This window comes from Belonocnema kinseyi, chromosome 9 (genome assembly GCF_010883055.1).
Source record: "Belonocnema kinseyi isolate 2016_QV_RU_SX_M_011 chromosome 9, B_treatae_v1, whole genome shotgun sequence".
Lineage (NCBI taxonomy): Eukaryota > Metazoa > Arthropoda > Insecta > Hymenoptera > Cynipidae > Belonocnema > Belonocnema kinseyi.
In genome coordinates this window covers 49,042,331-49,052,430 of record NC_046665.1, presented here as the reverse complement: position 1 = coordinate 49,052,430, position 10,100 = coordinate 49,042,331, and the positions used below count along the sequence as shown (strand labels likewise).

The following is a 10,100-nucleotide window of genomic DNA, read 5'->3' as shown; positions in this document are numbered from 1 at the left end:
CCGGTTAAAAATCTCAGCGTTATTTGTAGTTTGTCGGTTTAAAATTTCTTTTTGATCGTAAAGTTATAATAAGTTGATATGAATTACTTATCTTTAAGTATGTTTTCGGATTTCCTAGTAACTGCATAACGAAACACAATTTTAAGAAAGTAAATATATTCAAAATTTTTAGTGTTCTATTTGGCTTTTTTCCCAAACTCGAGATACATGACCGGCCTCTTTAAGAGTTATTACGAAACTGCTACAAAGGACAAAAGAGAACGTGAAAGTCGGTTTACAATCACGTCACATCCCACAGCCGTATTGAAAACAACTTTTCACCAATAAAACAGTTCAATTTTTGAGCTTTGAACTAAGTGCATAGATAAATAAATTAGTTTATAAAATAATTAAATAAATGTTTGAGCGCGCGATAATATGCGAAACGTGTCTCAGGACACGCGTTCTCTCTAATTAAAAAATGGCTATACCTTTATAGTTATAGCATTCTAATTTTTCTTATTTCACTGAAAATCCGCGATTTCACACGTAGACAACATCGTTTCCATTTAGCATTTCTCACGTTTGTTGAATTCTGGGTCTTATTTACAAGAAAAAAGACCTTTAAAATGAGTTCAACAACTGAAAGTATTAGTTATTATTTCTAGAGATATTCCTATTTTTTAAAACATCGGACTTCAAAATATTTTTGTATCACCTTTTTATTGAATTGATATTTTTCTTTTAACTTTTGTCTTTGAGAGGCAGAATTTTATTACCTATCGTGTTATTATAAATAACTAATTTGCGTATTGTTATTTTGAAAAATACGACACTTAACAAGAGCTCACAAAACAGGCCTGTATATTATTTCCGCCAGCAGTTTATAAATGTTTATTGTTATAATTATTATAAACATATTATTAATAGTTTTCAGTGTATGGCATATTTCATTATTTTATTACCAGTTTATGAAATACTTACTCGATATTTTTTCGGTGTGAAAACATACATCCACAAACTTCTTTTCTGAGACTTTCATCGTCTTGAAGAGATCGGCATTCTGCATTTTCGGAAACACCATTTTTGTCCATTAAGATACTCTCGAGTCGATACCTGCAGATTTAAAAATCATGGCGAATCGAAAAAGGGGTGATCCACGATTCGTCCTTAAGACTGCTTTAGGACGAGATCGTACGCAAGAGCTGACCCTTAATAAACCCCCGTGGTGACGCCAAGTAGTCCCCAACCACCCTTTGCATCGGATAAGCAGATATTTATTTAATTTGATATAAAACAGTCAAACTCGGATATAACGCCTTTGGATATATGCTTTCCGAGAATTGAGGCCGCACCGCAGGTTGGAGTAAAAGGAGTTGTGGGGAGTATGCGGTGGTCACTTAGGTGTAAACAAAGAAAAGCGTTTTCTTCCGAAATGTTACTCTCTCTCTCTCTCTCTCGGGGTTTTTCGCACTACCCCCCACCCCCAAAACCAGCACAGTCGCCGAGTTTCACTGTATTTGTATATTTCGGATTGGGAAGTTCAAAGTTATTATCCATCGTTCGTAAATAAATTGATCTCTTCAAAACAAGGTATTTTATAAACATTGTATTAATTATTTAATGGATATAGGTTCTCCCAAAGAGGCAAAATACTATAGGGGTTATAATGCGCTGGTGCAGTGTGTGGAAAAGGTACATTTTTTGGTTCAAAATACGATTCCGGCTGAACGTGTGGACTGATTTGAATGTTTTTCTTAAAATAGGAAAATTATTGTAATCGCCGACGTTTCATAGACTTAAATTATATCAAGATATTCCGTCATGATACAATAAACAAAAAATTGTTTGTAAACAAATTATTTGTTGAAAATGTGATTTATATCATTTTCAATAATTTAATGTTTTTTTAAATTTATTTTGCAAGAAACTTGAATGAAAAAAAAACGATTTTATTTAAAAAATTTCTCTTATTAATATTATGAACAAATTTATTTTAAAAATACATTATTCAGGCATTTTTCGTCAGAAAACTTCGTTTTTATCGATTTAATTTTTTTTTGATTTATGAACCTCATGACAATTTTAGAAAAATTCATTATGAATTATTTTTTCTTTAAGGATATATTTGGGAAATAAATGCATTATTTGGGCATTTGTGGACGGAAAAACTCGGTTTTTAAAAAATATTAGTCCTTTCAATTGAGAACTTTACGATAATTTCATTAACATTCATAATTATTTGACTGATTTTATGCAGCGCCGGATTTACCAAGGGGCATCGTGGGGCTAGTGCCCCAGGCCCCAGGGGGCCCCTGAGCCCAGAAAATGAATCAAGTTTAGAGCAAAACTAGGATTTTCTCTGCCCTTAAGAGGGTCCCTTCGAGGTTTAGCCCCAGACCCCGAAAAATGTTAATCCGGCGCTGATTTTATGTTTTTGTTACAGATTTAATTTAAAAATGCATTATTCAGGCATCTGTCAACTTAAAAAGTAGTTTTTTTTTCAAATTCAGTCCATTTAATTTCCGAAAAAAGTTCTTTTTCTTCATTCAGTGCTTACATTTGGCCAGCACAGGAGAGTTTGAATACAAGGAATGATTGAACAATACATTTCATAATTGTTATAAGTAAATTCTATAACATATGAAAATTCGGGACACTCACTGAAATTATCGTAAAGTTTCCAATTGAAAAGACTAACATTGAAGAAAAGGAGGTTTTCCGTCGACATATGCCCAAATAATGCATTTGTTTATTTAATTCATTAAAAAAATCATCAAAGTTATGAACTAATTATTAATGTTGCTGAAATTCACAGAAAGTTCTCAATTAAAAGAACTGACATTAAAAAAAAATTTCATCAACAGATGTCCGAATAATGCGTTTGTGTATTAAATTTGTTTAAAAAAAAAAAGAAAAGTATCAAATAGTGATGGATGTTGCTAATATTATCATGAAGTTATGAACTAAAAGGACTAGCATGGAAAACAATGATATTTTCGGTCGATGAGTGCTCGAATAATGCATTTGTTTATTAAATTTGTCTGATAAATTAATTAAATTCGTAAACAAATTAATAATTTTTCTAAATTATGTGGTTCCTAATTTTTAAAGTTAACATTGAAAAAAAATTTCTGACGACAAATGCCTCAATAATGCATTTGTTTATTAAATTTGTTTATAATAGTGACAAGAATAGTCATAAGAGAAATTTTTTCCATTAAAATATTGTTTCCATTTAAATTTTTCGCAATATAACTTTAAAAAACGTTAAATGATTAAAAATGATAAAAAACACATTTCCAAAGAATAATTTTGTAAATTTTTTTTTTGTTTATTGAGGGATCATGGAATACCTTCATATTATGTTAATATTTTAAACGTCCGTGATTACAACGATTTTGCTATTATTGAAGAGCGCCGGGAACGTCGAATAGACAAAACTGTCATTTGTTTCGTCATATCTATTTATTTGCAAACAAAATTTTAAACTCAATTAAAAATCAGGCTCGACACAGTTTCAGCCGGTATCGTATTTTGAACGAAAAAAGTCATTTTTTCCCTACTGTGTGGTGGTGGGGGACTGCCGGACGTCGCTATTAATGTTGTTATATGTATTATGGTAGTTATCTGTTCATGAAATGTAATATGATAGTAATATTTATCTTCATTTCATCTTATAAAATGAATACAGTTATTTATCAAGGTACCGTTTGACCTAAAATTAAAAAATAAAAGTAAAATGCCTTATTTTTATGTTTTCCAGCGTCATTAATCGCGCCATACGCGTGCGTTTTATTCTTTGTGTTGAGAGGACAATAATCATTGCCACAATACACAAATTTTGAAGAATTGTTTATTGTGTAAGTTTATTTTTCTTTAAAGGTTTTATAAATATAATAATTCCATGATTCTGGAGGAATTTTATAAAGATTTTAAAGGTGAAATATTTTACTTGAGTCTAAAACAGTTGAATTTAACTAAGAAAGAAAAATTTTCAGCAAAATTCTTATATAATCAAGAAACAAAAACATTTTTCGGTCATGAAAGAAAAGAAAAATTTAACTAAATTTCAATTTGAGTGTACTATTTATTCTTAACATGAAAGAAAAATTTCAAATAAATATATATTTTTAATTATTTGTTTATTTATTCTTAATATTATACAAATAGAATTTTCTGAGGATGTTCGGGAAAATTTAGAAAGATTTTTCAAGATTCTCGATCTGTGGAAAAGTGTAAATATTGTAAATAGTAGATAAGTATTAGGTATTAGCCGTGGAGGCCGAGTTTGGAAAAGCCAGAGAGAGGTACATGCATGAGAGGTGATGCGACGCGAGGAAGTAAAGCGATAAGAGCGAATGGTCTTAGAGATAAGGTGTGGATGGATGTAAGTTTTGAAAATTTAGTTTTAAGAGAATTCTGTAAAAATGAAAGTGTAAGTAAGTCACATTTTTTAAGGCCAGTAAACTATTATCTTTTTTATAGGATTTGAATAAATTTTTGGAAGAACTTGAGCAAGTGCAATAAATACATTTAGGATTTGTAGAAGTGTCAAAGAAATTTTAAAAAATTTGTTATACATTTTTGGAAATCTACGAAGTTTTAAAATATGTTAAATCCCCTCAAAACGTTTAATAGTATAAATTGTTGCCAACAAAGTAATTAATATTTAATTAACGTTTTATAATTTTTTAAATGGAAGTAATGAATTTTATTTCTTAATTTCAACTTTATCTTAAAATTACAACTTTAAGGGCGTAAATACCTACCTTAAAGTTTTTTTGTAACGAAGAAATGTTGAGATTAACATAACACTGTGATGAAGAATTTTCTGCATTTTGCACAACAGGGTAGTTGAAATGGTAAAGACAGAAATTTTAAACATTTAAAAAGTCGCATTTTTGGCATTAAAATATCAGTAACGACCTATAAATATTTTGGTTCAATGTGAAAAAAATGAAAGATAATTTTCTCGTAAAAAAAAATTCAAGTCAAGAATTGCAAAAGTCTAAAAAATGAAAATAGTTCATTAAGTACTTTATTATACGTACGTATTATATCGTTAAATTAAATTAGATATGTCACAGACGTTTGAATCAAACATACAAAAAATATAAGACTTTCCTCTTACCTACAAATATTAAGAGATTGGAAAAAACTTTACCTTTTTCGAATGAATAATAGAATTTAATAATTTTGATTCACATGTGAAAGCCATAAACGTAAATGACAAAATCTTAATTGAATCGTCGAAATTATTTGAAGTTAGACCACAAATCTGACAATAACATAATTTTTTAATTAAAATAGAAACTCAATCATTCTGAACAGAAATGTAGCATACGCAATGTTCCAAGTCTTACCAGTGTTAAAATCATTAAATTATTCATGATATCAAAAAAGTTAAACATAATAATCCTTTGATATTTCGACTGATAAGGCCATAGTCAAATACAGGATAGTAATACTTTATTGATTCTGAAATAACTTGAATCGAAATGTCCATCGTTCGAAGGTTTTGGTCTAACTGAGGTTTGCATTTGCTACAATAAAACAAAAATTTCACGTGTATAGCGTGGGAATATATTTCTATGACTACACTACGTAACACGTGTCCCTGTCGACAAACTTTGTGAATGTAATATGTCATAAGAGGGATATAATTACAGACTTCGTTTCCTTCGCTCGTATTTCTTGGCGACATTTAAAAATATTCATGAATCTAGTCATTTTCAGCACCTTATCATTTGCGCCTACAGGTGAGCATTTTTTGTGGAAAGAGACGAGGAGTCTCGAAAATTTTGTATTGATAAGTGGATAGTTAGATGTATCCCGACATACTATGCTTGCAGTAGCTTCTCATCTATTAATTATTTTTCTCGAATTTGTATGGAAAGTTATTATAATTAACAGATTGTGTACATCAGGGCGGAGTGAAAATAGTAAAATTAATCTAATCGCTTAGGCCTAGGAAAAAATCCATAGCGCGCTGTACGCGTTGCTCACAAATTCGAGCGAGCCCAAGACGTGCGCTTCGCACTCGATTCCTTATACATTTAACTTGAGAGGCTTCAATGAAACATTATCAAAAACAGCTCTTTTAGTTCCCAGTATTTATATGCATCTTCAGATATTCTTCTCAATCTCGCGTTGCAATGCTGAAAACTGGATTTTCTTTTAATATTATTTTTTATAGATAGAACAAAAACTCCTACAAGTTATATTTTACACTTTTTACGTACTTCGCGTCCTTTGGCATGATATCAAGATTTTCGATTTTTGCTTATCAATTTCAAAAAATATATTTAAAAACAGGAATTGTCACAAAATTGTTCAAAGAAATGTTGTCGGAATTTTGTGGTTCAGTCCGAAATCTGAATTTTCCATTTTCTGCATAGTACTTTCGATAAATAAAACAAAATCGAAATGACAAGTCCTATAAAAAATAGTTCTGAAAAGATGCATAGAACTTTTTTAAAAGCTATGATTACTTCTCGATATTTTTTCCTATATTTTTCGCTGTTTGGTTAAAATAAAAATTTTCGATTATTTTCGTGTATACAACTCCTGAAAATAAATCCAAAAATTCAAGAAAGAAATGTGGACAACCACCATAAAATGTTCCTATTTTAATTTAAGAAAAGATACTCTTTGAAAAAAATGCGAAAAAGAAAAATTTTTTGAACAAAAGTAAAAAAGAAGATAGAAAAATGAGAAGACAACCAACCAAATTCTCAGGTATTAAGGAGAGAGAGCATCGTTGTTTCTTTTCTGTTCCTATGTGATTAAAAATTGTCTTGCTTTAATAAGGGTGCTGTATGAGTACCGTACCTTTGTTGAATATTATTTAAAATGTTTTCATTGTGATTTGATAATAATAATAATGAGAATAAAAAAGAAGAACGAAAGAAAAAAGAAAGGCGATTTGTCAAAAAAGTCAAGTTAGCAAAAGGCATAGCAGAATAAGCGTATGCCTATGTCTATATGAAAAAATTAGTTAAGGTCGCTTGCCGAACTCTTTTCGGAAATATACTATTATTTTTCTTTAATACGAAGAGTTTTTTTACGAAATTTTTCGATTTTTCATTCGTTCTGCGATTTGAGAACGCCATAGACACAATGAAAATTATTTTTCCATTAAAGTAAATTAATATTATAGCTTATTTGATTTCTTGTTTTGATTCTAGATTGAAAAAATTTTTTACTTGATCTTTCACCGAAGAAAATGGGACTAAAAGAAAAGCATATATAAAAAGGTTTCAATTACAATATTTTGATTACTTTGTTAATTTTTTAAATACTGATATTAAAAAAAGAGAACTACAACATAGAATTTTCTATTTTTATTATCGATTCTACATACCAAAATCTTTAATTTTATTATAGGTATCTCAGACGAAAATCATAAATTTTTATTTAAATCAGGAAGCCGCTTTTTCTCAAGGTTCATATTACTTTTCTACGTTCTGCAGTGGTAATTTTATATGGCGAAAAAAGCCTTTAGGGCCTACACTGAAAAAACGATATTCTAATTTTGAGAATTTCCCATTAAGTTCAAGAATATTTGCAATTTAAATATGCGCCAAAAACATATTCTTAATGCGAGATGGAGGTGCTATTACATTAAGAGTATATATGCTTTTTAAATTATTCTTGTCTATGTGATAATAAGGTATAGTTAATCTTGGACAATAGAGGTTATGCCCCAGTGTAAATGCGCGAAATAAATACATAATAAATATATGTAAATAGTGCTTTGCGAAATCTTTGATCTAAAAGTAAATAAATTGTGAACATCAAAGACAGAAGTATACTGTTTAATTGAGTAAGTTAAAAATGTATAGGTCACAAACTATTGCCCCTTATCACATTTCTTTAAACAGAAACACTTTAGGCCCAAAATTACAAAAAAGGAACTGATCTGAAAGTACGTGGCACGAAACATTAAAAGAAATTATTGAACAGAGCAAGGTGCATTTTCCTTTGCGCATTTCTTCTTCACTAATAATTTCTAAAAGCCTCGAACAGATGGGGCACGTTGTTTGATAATTAATAAAATGGTTTTTTACTCTTGAATAAGAACATTTGGCTTTTATTGTGTTGCTGTGTATTTCAAAACTCAAATGTAATTCCCAACCAAATCTAAGGAATTCAGATAGTTTTATTTAAATTCTTCCGATTTTATTAGAATTCTTTGGAATTCACTAGAAATTCTATTAAATGAATTCTTTGGATTTTTCTAGACTTTACTACGAAATCTTGGAATTCACTAGATTTTTTTAGAATTCATTATAACTTATTTTTCATTCTTCGGAAAAAATATCAAAATGTTTGTATTTCTTTTCAATTCGCTCAGGCCCTAGGAATTGTCCTTAAATTATTTAAAGTCATTGACTTCTCTGGAATTCCCTTAAATTTTTGTAAATAATTAATTATGACGTAAATAATAATTTTAATAATCGAATCTTAGAATTTCGCTTTAAATTTTTTGGAATTTTCAACAATTCTTTCAGACGTCTAAAGAATTTAATATATACAATCTTCAAAATCATTACTAAAGCATCAGAAGTCACGAAAAACTCACTTTGAATTATTTGAATTCATTGATTTATTTTCAATTCACCTTTAATGTTTTTCATTCTATTGAAGTTTTATAAATTTAACATAAATTCTTTTTGATTATTTCAAATTTACTTGAAATTCGATAGAATTTACAATTAAATTTGATAATTTTCTCTGTAGTAAGCAGAAATTATTTCTGTGTTACAAAATAATATATTATTCTATTTATTTAAAAGTATATAAATTTCATTGGTCCCGTATTTAGTTTTAAAAAACGCAGTTGAAATATATTTCCCAGCTAATGAAAACCCTTCCATTAAACTGATTATGCCAATTTTTTACTTTTTATTACTTGCCATTTCTCACTTTCAATCAATATAATTATCATACTCTTCTTTTTCCTGGTTGTTAATTACATATATTAATTATTATTCCTTCATATTTAGTAAAACGGTGAAGAAAGAGAATGCTTTCTGGATGCACTGAAAAATAATTAATGTCTTTTATTTAAAAAATAAAAATTAGTATCTACTACTTCTGCATTTTCTTAATCTTATTTAAACATTAAAATCTGAATTAAAAAGTACGGTGAATAGAAAATTTTATAATTTTCTTACCACGCTGAATGTTTGCAATGAGAGTACAAAAATACCGCCTGCTTGAAAACAACATGGACGAGAACTTCTAACCATTAACAAAATAAAAAGTTTTTGGGTTTTCAATGGCATCCGGTACCATTGTGAATTATAACTGAAATAAAGAATTTTTTAATAATATGGTCATAGACTCGGACGTTTTTAAAGATCATACAGAATTATTCTGAAAAGATCAAGTAAAAATTTGAAAAGCGTAATTTCTTACATTGAGTTGACAATATTTTCACTGGCGTCTATTATTTTCTGTCCTGGCAGGCAGAAGTAGAAAACAAAAATAATTTGAAATAATACGTATGGACCAAATTGCAGAAATTCATCAAGTTTGTCTAATTTCAAAATTGTCTACGAAAAAGGAAGTAGCATAATTATTGAAAGAACAGGCATTTGGTTATCCGCAAGATGAAAAGGAAATTTCTATTTATAATTTCAATATTTTGGTAATATATCAAACTTTCCCTGTGGACCAAGAAGTTATGGTGAATTTTTCGAAGGTACAAATTTTAATATTAAACAAAGAAAGAAAACAATTGGAAATCATAAAAGTTTATTTTTATTTATTTTACAAAAATAAAAGTATTATAACCTGTGCAGCTTTTAAAAATCGTGGATTTTATAATTTTTGGGAAACGATTTACATTTTTTTTGGTTGAAACTATCAAGATATTTCAAGTTCGAGATATCTACAGTTTAAAAAAAAAGTGTAATGAATTAAATTAACCAAAATATTTGTTGTGCATATTAAAGAGAAAAGTTCAAAATCTAAACACACATTTGTATTCATTTATAATTTTAATTCTTTATGAAAACAAAAACACAAACCCAAGACGACTCTCTCGGTTCCAGTTCTACCTCCCCCCTCTCCCAACCCTCCCTTATTAACTGAAGTTTTTGGTGGGACTG

The 10,100-nt window shown here is 28.9% G+C and overlaps 1 long non-coding RNA gene across 1 annotated transcript; it reads right to left on the bottom strand.

Moving 5' to 3' along the window:
• Positions 1–1,015: 1,015 nt before the first annotated feature.
• LOC117180873 lies at positions 1,016–5,256 on the bottom strand. The gene is made up of 3 exons (XR_004468065.1): positions 5,147–5,256; positions 4,752–4,908; positions 1,016–1,095 (listed from the first exon to the last, which is right to left on the bottom strand). It is a non-coding gene; the product is annotated as an uncharacterized LOC117180873 (long non-coding RNA).
• Between the last annotated feature and the right edge of the window lie 4,844 nt (positions 5,257–10,100).